Source organism: Leptonychotes weddellii, chromosome 2 (assembly GCF_054177405.1).
Source record: "Leptonychotes weddellii isolate Sample4059 chromosome 2, ASM5417740v2, whole genome shotgun sequence".
In the NCBI taxonomy this organism is placed as follows: domain Eukaryota; kingdom Metazoa; phylum Chordata; class Mammalia; order Carnivora; family Phocidae; genus Leptonychotes; species Leptonychotes weddellii.
The window spans coordinates 149,362,252-149,376,538 of NC_138370.1; the positions used below are offsets into that span (position 1 = coordinate 149,362,252).

The 14,287-nt window shown below is 40.1% G+C and overlaps 1 protein-coding gene across 6 annotated transcripts in view; it reads right to left on the reverse strand.

Moving 5' to 3' along the window:
• KLHL5 (kelch like family member 5) overlaps positions 1-13,848 on the reverse strand; it is an 84,152-nt gene extending 70,304 nt beyond the window's left edge. The window contains exon 1 of one of the 6 annotated variants that reach the window (XM_081812456.1): positions 13,582-13,848. The gene's annotated coding sequence lies outside the window, so the exon portion shown is untranslated. The remainder of the gene's footprint in view (positions 1-13,581) is intronic. The other 5 variants (XM_081812455.1, XM_081812457.1, XM_081812452.1 and 2 more) reach the window with 5 other exon arrangements.
• Positions 13,849-14,287: the final 439 nt, after the last annotated feature.

The following is a 14,287-nucleotide window of genomic DNA, read 5'->3' on the forward strand; positions in this document are numbered from 1 at the left end:
TATAGAGAAATTTCGGGGTGCTACTTCTGTTCTATTTGTCTATTTTTATGCCAATAGTACAGTGTTTTATTTAGTCTATTAGATAAAGTTTAATGTTTGTTAAGGTTCCTACTTCCACATATACCCTTTTTTAAAAAAAGATTTTATTTATTTGGGAGAGAGAGAGAGAAAACAAGCAGGAGGGAGGGGTAGAGGGAGAAGCAGGCTCCCCGCTGAGCAAGGAGCTCAATGAGGGACTCAATCCCAGGACCTTGGGATCATGACCTGAGCTGAAAGCAGATGCTAAACCGACTGAGCCACCCAGGCATCCCTCCATATATGTCCTTTTAAAAGAATTTTTAAAGCTAGGGAACCTGGGTGACTCAGTCAGTTAAGCATCTGATTCTTGATTTTGGCTCAGGTCATGATCTCAGGGTCGTGGGATTGATGAGTCCTGAGTCTGCTCTGCGCTCAGCAGGGAGTCGGCTTGGGAATTTTTTCTCTCGCTCTGCCCCTCCCCACCTAAAATGAATAAATAAACCTTAAAAAAAAAAAATAAAATCATTTTTAAAGCTAATTTTAGATATTTACCCTTGTATATACTTTAAAGTAATATTACCCAATCCTCTCAACAAAAAGCCCTGACCCCACTGAGATTCTAACTGGAATTGCATTAAATCTGCATATTAATTGAGATTATTGGCATTTTATGATATTAAGGCTTCACATCTAAGCATATATGTTATTTAGTTTGTTCAGATCTCATGCTCAGGAATAAGATTTTAAAATCTTTTGACTATAGGTTCTATGCTTTTCTTACTAAATTTTTTTTATCATGTTCTTTTACTTTCTTTTTTTGTCACTGTAGTAAATGCAGTAATTCTTCTCTAGTTTCATTTCCTCGTGGTTTTTTTTTTTTTTAAGATTTTATTTATTTGCTAGAGAGAGACACAGCGAGAGGGAACACAAGCAGGGGGAGTGGAAGAGGGAGAAGCAGGCTTCCCACTGAGCAGGAAGCCCGATGCGGGGCTCCATGCCAGGGCCCTGGGATCATGACCTGAGCCGAAGGCAGACACTTAACGAGTGAGCCACCCAGGTGCCCCTCACATGGTTATTTCTATTATAATGACAGTATTGAATACATTTATCTTGTACCCAGTCATTTTATCACACTTCCTCATTAGTTATATTTTTTTGAATTGGTGTTCATTTCTCATTATGTTAAGTTACAGGTACCTTTGAGACATCTAAGTGGAGGTGTCAGATAGCTGGATAAATGTTCCTGGAACTCAGATCCAAGCTCCAAAAAACTCTAAAAGAAGTCTAATGGTGGAAAAGCCACCAAAGGAGACTGGTAAGGAATAACCAATGAAGTAGAGGAAAATCCTCAGGGTCTGGTGTCAGGCAAGTCAGAGGATAAAGGTGTTTCATGGCCAAAGTCACGGCCACAACGTCAAATAGGAGGTTGGGTACCCCATGCAAAGAAAAATGTCCCCTGGAATTGTCAACAAAAAGATTCTGCCAAATCAGATAGGAGCTGTTTCAGTAAAGGGAAGGTGACAAAGCCAGACTGTGGTGGGTTTAAGAGTTAATGGAGTATGAGAGGAATAGGAGAGGACATGTATAGACAACTTGTTCAGGAAATCTGAACAGTGAGGCTGCAAAATGGGATTATAGCTGGAAGAGGTGAGGGATCAAGGCAACAGATTTGCTTACTTGCTTATTTGTTGATTTTTTAAAACATGGAACATATTAGAATGATGAGAACGATCCTGCAGAAGAGGAGATTGATGACTATAGGGAGAAGCACTGAAGCAAAAAACAGTGAAGACTTTGATAAAAGGGAAGGAATGGCACCTGAGTGCCGTGTATGGCTCAGACAGTCATAGGAGGGAGGCTTCTTCTGTTGTAAGATTTATAACTTTCTAACTGCATTGATTTTTTAAAAGGAAAGGCATACATTAAGCAGTCTACTCAAGATGAAAATCAAATCAGCCCTCTAAAAAGAGTCATGAAATAATAAAGATCAGAGGAGAAACTAAAGAATTAAGAAATAAAATGACAGAATTAATAAAGATCCAGCTCTTAGAAAATTTGCCAGTGTATTCTCTTACCTTCTAGCAAATATAATCAAAGAAAAAACAAATTAGAACTTAGAGGATAAAATAAGTTATAATAAAATAGAATATTTAAATAAGAGTTAAAAAATAAAAGACTAATATGGCTACAAAGATTTTAAGTGTCAAATTGAATAAGGGAAATGCTGACAAATGGAGAGAATTTAGGCAAGTGAAGTTAGAAAATAGTCTTCAAAGATAGAATTTTCTCAAAATCACTTACAGCTAGATCTCTATTTAATAGTTTTGCCTAAGGTTAAGCTTGTCTAAGCACGGGTACTTTGGAGAAAAATCTTCATTCTGACAAGAAAAGTTCAAAAATTATCTATTGATACAGTAGCTTGTTATAGACCTCATGTTAGAAAGAGCTTTACAGAAATTATTCCCCAGCTTTAACTCAATTCTTGGGCCATACTTTATGAAAAATATGTAGTAGGCTTAAGAATTAATACTTTCATGGCATGGAATTCAGCATTTATTTTTTTAAAAGATTTTATTTATGAGAGAGAGAGCGTGGGGAGGAGCAGAGGGAGAGGGACAAGCAGACCCACACTGAGCACAGAGCCCATCGCGGATCCCAGGACCCTGAGATCATGACCTGAGCAGAAATCAAGAGTCGGTTGCTTAACTGACTGAGCTACTCAGGCGCCCCTCAGCATATATTTAAATAACAGTTTTTCTTCTGTCTCATCAACTTTTGCCAAACAATATAAAATTGTTTTGCTCAAAAATTTATCCAGCTCTGATGAGAGGTACTCCTTACGGTAATTATTTTTACAAGATCAATATATATTAAAAGTCATTATATTGTTAAATTATTAAAAAGGTCTGCATGGACTACTCCATATAAATTAGATCCCCCCTGTTCTCTATCCCCCAACTCTTTAAGTTCTTTTCATAGCACTTATCATTGCCTGGCATACTAGATGTTTATTCCCTTATTTATTGTCTTTATCCTTAGTACAAAGTAAGCTTCAGTAGACTTTCGTTAATCACTGTAACCTTAGTACTTAGCATGGTACCTGGCAGACAATAGGTGCTCAATAAATATTTCTCTAATGAATGAATATATCTAACAATTATAAGAGCAATAATAAAAAATAGACATTTTTGAAATTGTAAAATAAATATTCTACTTTAAAAAATATTAGAAAACATTTACTTCTGGGGACAAACCATTTTCAGTATTTTTTCAACTTAAGAGGACAATCACAGTATGTTACTCTACGAATTTCCTTTTTCTATTTCATTCTTTAGGCATAAAATTTTTGTCACTTTGAAATCTAATGGCTAAATAGCAGATGTCTTTTCAGACTGACCAACATTTTCTTCAAACCTATTATGAAATTATATTCTGTACCTCTTTTATTTTAATAAGTTGGCTTTACTTAAACTTGAGATACAGCTCAAACTATTTAAAATAGGAAAATTCCAATTCTGAATACATTTTTCAAAATGTAATTAAGGAGTCCACATGCAATTTCTGCTGCAAATCTGCTCAAATGTTAGTTTGTAAATTTATAAGATGACTCTGTTCAGTACTGTAACAGCAACAGTGAAATGTTATGAAGACAGACTGTAGACAAGCTCACTTCAACTTTAAAAAGTGCGACTTTTAAAAGAACAGCTTCACTCAACAATAAAAATCAAAGCTACTGAGGAACCGGGTTATATGGGTAATCATTATTTTACAAACCTCTCTTCACATAGCATTTTTAAGACAACATTATTTGTTTTATGGAGTAATCAATTATAATGAATCTACTCTTGTAGTTTTAAATGTGTACTATAGATCGCATAAAACACTTCAGGAATTAAGTTTTCCTTCAACTATGAGAAGGAGTTACAACACGTGATTTCAAAGAATCCTCTAAAGTTTGATGTTCCGGGGTACTTTTAAAACTTAGTAAAAATGGGTCTTTTATCAGAATTTGGCTTAAACATTAGAAAACTAATATAATTCCACTAACACTTAAATTCCACTAACATTTAAAAATGATGGCAGAAAACAGTTAATTATTTACACAGGTTAGAAAAGATGTGAAAATTAAACTTTAATTTCAGGAATACATCAGATATTCTGTACCTCTCTCCAACTACATAAAAAGCAAATGTTATAAATGTGAAGAAAAATCCTGTTTATGTAAATTCAACACATTGTTGTGCTGTATGCAAAAAGAACTTAAAGGTGAGAAAACAGACAATAAAATCGATTAGGGCAGGGACCATTATATCCCTAACAACTCATATAGTGCATGGCATTCAAATATTTATTACATTTAAATCAAAGAATAAATGAATGACACAGACCTTGATTTGAAAGATCTTAAAATCTAACAGAAGAGGTTTTGAATGAAACTATTACTGAATTATCAAGGAGGAAGTGTGTCCTTTATCTGGGAGAGGATGAGGTTCTTGAGTCAATTTAGAGGTATGCTTCAAAAAAATTTGGCATTTACTCTTGACAAATAAAATATATATCTACATATTTTAAAAAATTGGCAACAGTGAATAATAGATTTGTGAGGGAAGAGACCATCAGTAGGGAAGCCAGTTAGAAAACTCTTCAAGGTGGGTGCCTGGGTGGCTCAGTTGGTTAAGCATCTGCCTTCGGCTCAGGTCATGATCCCGGGGTCCTGGATCCAGCCCCACTTCCTTGAGAACTACTAATAGTCTAAAACCAGTTAGCTGGCCCATGAACAGGCACTGCTTTAGACTTTGATGATCTCCAACACACACACACACACACACACACACACACACACACACCCCTAAACCCACCCCCACCCAGTCTTTTACAGTTATCCAGCCTTCATCAAATTTGAGAGCAAATTTGTTAAGAACTCTTCTATACTGAGATGTCCCAGAGCAATCAACTTAATTTTCAAAGAATGACTTTTCTTTTCATTATACTCATTAATTAACATGCCTAAAATGTTTCATAATTATTAGAAGAAGCATACCTGTTAAAAACGGGTTTGTAAATAAACACAAACAACTTTTGGTGAGTACCCAGCTCATTAGGTAAGCACAGAGTTGTGCCCCACCATAGGGCATCCTATTTAGCCATGAGTATTTAGTTGGCCCTGGGGATCAGTAAGTACAATTTACAGAGAGAAAAGAATGCATTAGGTTAAAACTATGAATCAATTTAGAGGAAGCCATTTGAGGGGCTTCTGCTATTATTTTCCCACATTATTACTTATCAGTGGTAGCCTAAGTGATAGAGCAGAAGGCTTGAGTCAATAACTAAGCCACTCAACAGCTAGCTGTATGATTTGGGCAAATCACCTCTTAGGTCTTCAGTTTTCTTTTCAGTTAAATGGGATTAAGTAAATAGCACCTGCAAATTATAAGGATTTGAATACTAATAGCAGCTACTATTTCCTAAGTGCATAAATGTGCATGATAATACATGAAGTCTCTACATTGAATGGGTCTTTAGTTGTCTCACACACTCTGGCAAACAGGGGTCATTCCTCTCTCCCCTTACATATGAGGACACTGAAGTCAAGTGAGGTTACAGGTACCTGCTGAGTAGCAGGGTTCAATGTGAAGCCAGGACTGACTCTAAAGACCATGTATGTTCAACTGTAACACATCGCTTCTTGCTTGTAAAATATTCTCATTTGGAACTCGTAACTACCTTGTGAGAAGGTAGAGTATGCATTTACCCCCATTGTCCGAATTGGGAAGCAGATTCAGAGTACAGTTGATTTGTACAAGATTAGATATCAAGGACTAGTAAAGCAGACTTAAATTCTTTACCAATAAGATCTGACCAAAATAAAAGCAAATAAGGCACTAAAAGACAAAAACAAAAAACAAAAGACAGTCCTTAAAGAACACATCACTCCTAAAATAACAAAATACTAAGTTCATCATAATTGCAATTAAATGCCAAAGTGGCCTTTATTCCTGAAGTACAAGAGCCTCCCAGATTTCTCCCCACTTGACTCCTTCCCAATTTCTGTCACTAATTCTTATAGGGCAAAGTGCTGAGCCACATTAATATATATCAAAAGTACGTTTTCATCTCTCAACTGCTTAGTGGTACTAATATCTGGAAGTAAAGCAAGCAACATTTAAAAAATCAGTTAAATTAATATATGGACTTTTTATCCCTGAACTCATCTATAAAAGTTATCACAGTTGATACTATGAAGACCACAGCATAATTATAACAAAAGATTTACTTTCTAAAAAAGCCCTTTAACTTGGTGTGCCTGTGTGGCTCAGTCTATTAAGCGTCTGCCTTTGGCTCGGGTCATGATCCCAGGGTCTGGGATTGAGCCCCGCATTGGGCTCCCTGGTCGCAGGGAGCCTGCTTCTCCCTCTCCTCCCTGCTTGTGCTTTCTCTTGCTACCTCTCTCTCTCAAATAAATAAATAAAACATTTTTTTTAAAAAGCCCTTTAACTTGATGACAAGTAAAAAAAAAAGGAAGGAAGGAAGGAAGAAAGAAAGATAGATAGACAGATTTCCTTGCCACCCATTCTTAGATTTTGTGAATTTTGGTATGTATTTGCTGTGGCGCAAGGATCAAGACTGTTAATACCATAAAGATAATGGCAAACCACAAAGTCCTGCTTGATCCTTTGTGGTTGGCATGTGCTGTGACACCCAACTGTCTTATGTGCCATAAAAAGTAATAATCTGGATAACCATCAGTTTGTCTTTTACTGACCTGAACCAAATCCAGTGTTTCTATCTTCTATGTAGCTTTATGGTGATGGAGGAGAATAAAGGAATCAGTCAGTACTCTCTGGATACGAATATAATCAAGCAAAATTAGCTGGGTTCTCGATACACATAATCAGCCAATCACAGATCAAGTTGATTCTGCTGCAGAACCAGTCAGATTGTATAAATTGTGTATTAGCTGGAACAGCGAAAGCGGGGTAAGTTAAGGGTAGTAAAGGGCAATGTAAACAACAGAGAAAAATGTGAACCACTGTTTCTCAGCTGCTTGCAATTAGAAACAGTTAATCAATACAAGTTAACCAATATAAAGAAATTCCCTACCTAGACCTTAAAAAAAAAAAAAGCCACCAATTCATCCTATAATTCGACTCCAGCAAAAAGTAAAATGAGTTATGTCAGTGAGTCAAATGGCAATCAGTGGAGACCAGTGGAGGCTAGAATTATTTCTTAGTGTTAATTCAATGTTGTTAGGAGGCAGGTCAGAGAAGTCCTCCCCAACTCCCCATCCCCAGGGTGGAAGGGGGAACGTGACAAATTTAGGACAAATTGGTCAGGCCCCTCCAAAGCACCATGCCAAATCTGTCCAGCAATTCTAAACTCCTGTGGAGCAGGAGAATTGGGTATTCCTTCTTTCTGCTTATCAGAGAAATATCTCCCCAAACAGAGGCAAATATTAAGTAAAAGTGAACCAACCAGCCTCAGTCTAAATCTCCTCTCATCCACTCTCCACATTATAGACAAAGTAACCTCCCAAAGTCCAATTCATGACCATATTACTTTTACTTAAAACTTTTTGTTTTCAATCACCTACAAGCTCAATAAAAGCCAAGATCTTTAGTATGGAAACCAGTGTTTCTAATAATCTAGGCGTTCTTGCTATCTTTCCAGCCTTACTTTGCTCTCAACCTCTCTTCCTATGTCACACTTTCCTCTCATAAAGAGTTAAAACACACTACATCAAAGGAAGCAAAATGAATATTATTGAATACTTCCCAAATGAAAAGGGCTATGGAAGACACTACAGATAATACAAGTGTGAGTGGAGTTAAATCTCTTTCCCTTCTGCATTTAACCTTCAATTAACTCTCTTAGCCCTGTTCCCTGGCGATCTGATAAAAGTAGGTATGCCAACTATGTTACTAGGCAACATTGCTTATAGTAAAAATGATTAGTAAATTTGCAGCTGGACTCAGAGGAACTATAAATAAACTCTAAATATCTCATAGGAAGCCATAGCTTTGACTTCCCTGAGTGTGATGGCTCTCGTAATTGTCATATCCCTTATGGGGTCCCTGGAAGCTAACTCTATGGAGTTGTATGGCATATTGTCTCTTGTGAGACACGAGATTTTTTAAACCAAGACAGCTCCTGCATCCATCTTGTGTGAGCTTTCTCTCCTTCAGCTGAGCTTTCACTTGGAGCAAGGACTCCCAGATGGCTACAGGAACTGCTTACATGGACTGCTGTGAGGATCACAACCATTGATGAGGAACATTTGATGCTGCCTTGTTGGCAAGCTGTGGTTCCTGCCTGATAGCCTTCTAAGTAAACAAGCCTATCGTAGTTTTCTGTTTAGTTGAACCTAGAAAGACCCGTCTATTTGCATAGCAAGAAGAGTAAAAGAACGCCTTAGAATGACGTTCCAGGTGTTCTATAATTTGTACCCAAACTCCTCCCTGTCTGCTCTTTTAGATTAATATATATCCTTGACAAATCAAATACACAGCTTTTACTCACCTCTCTCTGTTGTTATTCCTTTTCTGGGGAGCCCGTCTTCCAGGTAACATATACTACCTCCCTTTAGTCCATTCCTTCAGCCATCTGCTGAGATGAAGCTATGGGTATTTGCAACCAGAGAGAAAGGAGATATTGGCTAGGTAAAGGATGCAAGGAAATTTCCTAAGAGAAGCTAAGTGTACACACTTGCAGAAAAAGAATGGAAATTTACTGAGAATAAAAAAATAGGTTGAAGTTGGAGGAGAGATGTGGCAATAGCATGTTAAAGTGTAAAATGTTTAGACAGAGTGTCTAGACCAATTGTAGAAAAGAGCAGAGCAAGGCAGTATATCGAATGCTCCCCCTTTTCCGCATTAGCCGTGGGGAGAAGCCAGGGAGCCCTGCGCATCAGCATCAAAAGCAGGTGACTTGTAAGAGTTAGACAATTCAGTAATCTGTACCTTGGGGGAGGGAGGAGGGATGGAGGAAAGGATTACAAAGGGTATGGCATTTACCAGTGGTTCAGGTAAGGGACAGTGTTGCTACAAGTGCTCCAACTCTACCTTCTTACCCCATTACCCTAACCAGCGTGCCCCAATAGAATGTGCAAGCTGATGTTAACTGTGTCGTAGAACTTTCAATGGCATCACAGCTTTTTTTAATCCCCAACTATTAGAACTGCCTCCTTCTCTATTACAAAGTTGCCAAATACCCTACCTTGTTATACTTTAGGGGCAACTCCATTATTTCCAAACTCTGATTGTGGTTAACTGAAGAACTAACCAAGATGTGGCACTGGACTTGCTAAAGGCTCTAGTAGGTTTCCTTTAAGTGTGTGAATTCTTAGGTTAAAACGCCCATTTAAAAGCAAAATATAGAGAATCAGTCAACAAAGAAAAAGAGGGATGAAGTGTCTCCCAGAGAGACACTAGCAAGATATCATAGAGATGTGAAGGAAAGCAGTTCCAGCTCCTTTTTTTTTTTTTTTTTAAGATTTTATTTATTTATTTGAGAGAGAGAAAAAGTGAGAGACAGCACAGGGGGAGGCAGAGGGGAAAGGGAGACCCAGGACCCTGGGATCATGACCTGAGCTGAAGGCAGACGCTTAACCAACTGAGCCACCCAGGTACCTCTCTGGCTCCTAATTTTCTGTTATTGATGTCAGTTGCCTCTGAGACTGAGCTGTATTCCCTGCTCTTGGACTCTGTGACATAAAGCTATATCCTTCTTCTAACAACACACTCTTTTTGCTTAAGCTAGTTTAATTTGTCACCAAAAAAATCCCTAACCCAAAAACAGTGGTTGGAGCAAAGTGTATACCTGATCAGGTTCTATCATAGTGAAAGATTCTGTTAATGTTGTTTTAAAGAGGAGAACTCAATTATAGCTATTTTATTTGGGGTTGTAAACTTCCCATTCATCTTTTTATTCTCACAGGATCTAACATAGTGCCTTATACACACCACATTTAACACATTTAAATGTTTATAGAATGAAAAAAATAAATGTTTATTGAATGAACATATAATTAGAAAAGAATGAAATCCACTTGGTCAAAATAGTATGTCTAATTATGGAGTCTTCAAAAGCATTTCATTTCCAATTAATAAAAAATACTCTTTGCAATTCTCATTAGCATAATTCTATGATTAAACAGACATACATACACCAAAAAATGCTGCATTCTGTGCTCTAAATAGTAAAAGCATAATTTGGATTTCATTTATTCAGATATTTTGTTAATTCATGAGACTATAAAGCCTGCTTAGTGCAGACTATTCCAGTTCTTCTCCTTTTGGGCACATGACAGAATTGCATCTCTCAACTTCCTTGAAGTTGGGTGTAGCCATATGATTTCTTTGGCCATTAAAATGTTAGCAGAAGTTACACGTGTCACTTCCAAGTAGAAGCCTTTAAGAGCCAAGGTGCAATTCATCACCTCCTTCCCCCCCCCCCCCGCCCTAACAATTGTGGAAGCATGTGTTGAGATGGAGCCTCCGATAAACTGGTGCTCCAAACGACTACCTGGAACAGAATTCTCCTGTTGACCCTACTTGGACATGGTCCTGTGACTAAGATATAACCCTTTTTCTAAACCACTGAGATGTGAGGGTCTTTTGTTACAACAGCATAATTTACCCTACCTGACATACTCAACAAGCACTTCTCTCATATATGGAGTAAAAACAACGAACAGCTCTGGCCTTCAATTTGTCTTCAGAATAGTAACATTTTATATAGCACTGCATTATTTATATAAGAATACTTTCTTATAGAAGTGTACCTCATCATCCAGACTCTCAAAATCCAAACACAGGAACTAAATGGAGTCAGATCCATTTTTGGACCAATCCCTCATTCTCTCAACTCCCCACTACCTGCTATCTGAAACTCAGGGACCAAATACATTTGGATGAGGTGCTATTCCTTGCCTTTCAAACTCTTGCCATCTGAACTCAGGAGTGAAAAAAAATTTAGACAGTAAAGGATTCTTGATCCATTATTTTATTTGTTCCCATAAAGCTGTTTTGCTACTACAATACCTCTTAGCCCCTCAACATCCATTGAATGAACTGTGTGCTGTTATCATTCTAATGTTACAAACAAGGAAAAAGATTCAGGGAGGTTCATAAATTTGCTGGGAACAACCTTACATGTTAGTAGCACAATCCCAGATGTACCATGCTTTCTAAGGTCTCTTACAGCTACAGAATTCCAGGATTTGATACTAAATTAATAGTATCAATAACGTTGTGATTTAAAAAAACCTATGTTAATCACATATTTACATTCAAGAATAATTAAAGTCATTATTGAAGCAATTCTACTTGCCTGAACGTAGTCTAATTCAGGACCCTGAGTGCCCTGAAGCACAGAACAGGAAGAAATCCTAGAGATCACTTGGTCAAACAGGCAACTTGCAGAACAATGAGCAATTAAGAATTTAGGGGAAAGGTAGCCTTTTCCTTTGACATACAGTCTATTTAAAATTCTGACTTTTAGATTCTCTTCACTTTGGTTCTTACCAAATTGGCTAACCTCAAACTCTTTGCTCTCCCAATTTTTTATCAAACTTCGTGAAGGACTGCCTGTCCATCCATTTCTATAGGTTCAGTGGTTCTCAATGGTCAAATAAATTTGTAAAAGGTCACCAAATAACCTCCTTTAAAAGAGTCATCTTTCACATCAGCCAAGAAATTGAGTAAAAAACTATTGAAATTTGTCTAACCCAGCTATTTCAAAGTTATATGAGTTCAGATTCTTATTTCAAGAAATAAACTATTGATTACTCATTTCTTAGAACACAGTTTGGGAAATACTCTTCTAGGTAATTCTAAATGTTATGAATAGATCAAGTTAAGCCTTCAGAAAACATCTTTAGAGTTTTATTACTGCCCTAGGTTGAAGAACACTGTCTAAAATTCATTATTTTCTGTAGGGATTTTTTTTAAAGATTTTATTTATTTATTTGATACAGAGAGAGCTCAAGAGAGGGAGCACAAGCAGGGGGAGTAGGAGAGAGAGAAGCAGGCTTCCCGCTGAGCAGAGACCCTGGGATCATGACCTGAGGTGAAGGCAGACACTTAACTGACTGAGCCATCCAGGTGCCCCTGTAGGGATTTTTTTAAAGATGTTGCCAACTTCATCATTCAATCTAATCTCCCCTTTTATTAGTGCCCATGAGAGAATGCTCTTCTCAGGCCTCATCACCAGAAAATGCCCTCCTTAGGCAGAACTGGTTTTTATCTTATAAGTAGAAACACACTGAAACTTACTTTATCGCCCCCCCCCCCTTTTTTTCTGGCTGCTGTGAAGCCCAGAGCCAAAACTGTGACTCACTTTTAGTACAGGATCTTATACTATGTATGCACTTGTTATCTTTTCCCTTGACTTTGTTTCCTTTTTTCCGGCTCTGCCTCAATTTTCTCATTTAGTTTTGTTTTATCCTTTGTACTATATGGACACAAACTGGCTTCAAATCATTTTTGGAACTCTATGTTATATACATTAAGTCCCATCTTCTTACTAGTTTCATATTGATTTTTCCCTACCTGCCCCATTACCCAAAAATATCACTGTATTCACCTTAGTGTAAAAGTATTCATAGTTATGACACCAACAGAACATACACATTCACAATAGTCAAATCCGCAAATGCTTAAAACCAGAAAAAAAGTCATTATTGTTCTTTTAGCGGTCTGATAACCAAAACGACTTATTAAACTGTGTTCTCAATGGAAGAATTACCATTTATTGGGTACCAGTAACTGCCAGGCACTTAATATACACCAGTTTCACTTTTTCAAGAATGAAGCGAGGGCATTTGCATATGCACTATCTCTGAAAGGATCAATTAGAAACTGGTAATATTAAAAAAAAAAAAAAAAGAAAGAAACTGGTAATATTGGTCGGCTGGGCGGGGAGAAACTTTGTATATCCCTTTTGTACCTTTTGAATTTTGTGAAAGTATCAACTATTCCAAAATATTTGTAAAAATCAAATGGGATAGTAAAGATGGCAGTAATGCTTTACTCTGCTATCACAAACTTTTTTCATCAGCTTTGGATCCCTGAGTACACTGAAATGCCCACAGGAGTTTCAAGCAGGCACGCCAGTTTTTAGTGATATAAAGTCCCTTTCTGATTCTCCACTCTTCGGGATGAGACAATTACTTAACATAAAAACTGAGATTGTGATAGCCTGAGGACAACAATGAAAAAAAAATCCGAAATAGTTTCCAGTTGGTTTTATTAGTGAAAGAGTGCGGGGAGGAAGCAACGCAGTCCACGCCTCAGCCGGCCGGCCGCACACCGCGTGCACAACTTTGCCCAAGTCGGAGCGCGCGGCCCACACGCCGCTCCGGGCCCCCGGTGCGCGGCCGGGAGGCCGGACCGGGGTTCGAGCCCCGGCCGCGGCTGGGGCAGGTCCCCGCCCGACCCAACCCTCGGCTCGGAGGTGCCCCGGAGGGCCCCGCGGGAGGGTCGCGTGGGGGCGGGGAGCGGGCCTCGTCGCGCGGCCGGCCCGCCGCGGCCCCCTCCCCGACGCCGAGCAGGAAGGCGCACTTACCGCGTCGGGCTCCGGAGGCCGCCGGGGGTCAAGGCGGGGCGGGGCGGCCAGGCGTGAGGCGGGGGGCAGGCGGGGGGCAGGGGCCAGCGGGCCGGGGATAGGGATGCTCGGCCCCACGGGCGCCCCCAACCCCTCCCCGGCAGCCTCACCCTGGACGCCGGCCGGCCCGGAGCCGGCCACTCCCCCTCCGTCAGGATGCACCAGGCCGAGGGGGTACGAACTCGTCGGGCAGCCCTGGAGGGGGCGGGCGAGCTGGCGAGGGTCGGGCCGGCTTGCCCGTCAGTCCCGGTGCGGCCCGAGCGGCTGCCCGCCCCGCCCCCTCCCGCCAGGCCCCGCCCCGTCCGCGCGGGGCCGCGTGCCCCGGGAGACCGCCGCCGCCGCGCAGCAGCCGCCGGGTTGCCGCTTTCTCTCCCCCCCACAGCGCGGCGCGCGCGGACGGCCTGGGCCCGGGAGGGAGTAGGTCCGGGGAGATGGAAGGAGAGGGAGGGGAGGGGAGGGAAGGGGATGGGAGGGAACGGCGAGGCGCGGGCTGCAGCTGGGGGAGCTCCTGGGGGAGGGGAGCTCCTTGGGAGAGGGGGTGGTGGACGCCAGGCTGGGCGGGGCTGTGGGGCAAGGGCGGGGCGCGGCGGACCTGACAAAAATTCCGGTTGTTCCCGCCCCCTGAAGCTGGGATGAGGGGAATTCCTGGGGCTGGAAGTTTAGGAAG